A 655-nucleotide genomic window follows, 5' to 3' on the forward strand; every position below is an offset into this window, starting at 1 on the left:
GAATCACCCAAAGAATCATACACAAAGAATGCAGGAAGTCTATCCACACACTGAAGACCAAAGGATCCAGCTAGGGTTTGGATAATGTCCTGTATGAGTTCAGCTGAAAATGTAGAGTCCATAATAATACGTCCCATAAGTCCAGCTGGAGGCCTATTACTCACAACAGAGCCTCATGCAGACCTATTTCAAGGATCTATGCTGAAAAGGTCCAATAGTCAGTGGTGGGAGCAAGAAAGTCTACGCCAGCAGATGAAGGATGTATACTAGCAGCCTGAGAAATCTGAACTGGAGCCAGGAAACCATGCTCCAAGTAAGAAGCAGAGCTTCCCAGGAAACTACCATAGCCATCTTCAGCAACAGTGAGAAGCTGAGCACCTCCAAGGATGTCAGCTGTGTTCCCATCAGGAAAGCCAATGTAGTGAGTTTAACCAGAAGGAGCAGTGCACCGTCTTCTTCTCTAGAGTCAGGAGGCAATGCTCAAGGTGAGGGCCAGAGCTGCCCCAAAGTGAGCCATAGCCATTATTAGCAACAAGGAAGTCCTGAACTCCTCCTCTGACAAGAGCAGGAAACCAACATGGCAAGATCCTCCAACAGAATATCCCAGGAGAACCAGCAGCTCCTTTATAGCCTCCCAACAGCTTCTCCAAAAAGC

The 655-nt window shown here is 47.5% G+C and overlaps 1 pseudogene; it reads left to right on the forward strand.

Moving 5' to 3' along the window:
• The first annotated feature begins 304 nt into the window (after positions 1-304).
• LOC101586822 overlaps positions 305-655 on the forward strand; it is a 138,947-nt pseudogene continuing 138,596 nt past the window's right edge.

Source organism: Octodon degus, unplaced genomic scaffold (genome assembly GCF_000260255.1).
Source record: "Octodon degus isolate 3935 unplaced genomic scaffold, OctDeg1.0 scaffold00003, whole genome shotgun sequence".
Lineage (NCBI taxonomy): Eukaryota > Metazoa > Chordata > Mammalia > Rodentia > Octodontidae > Octodon > Octodon degus.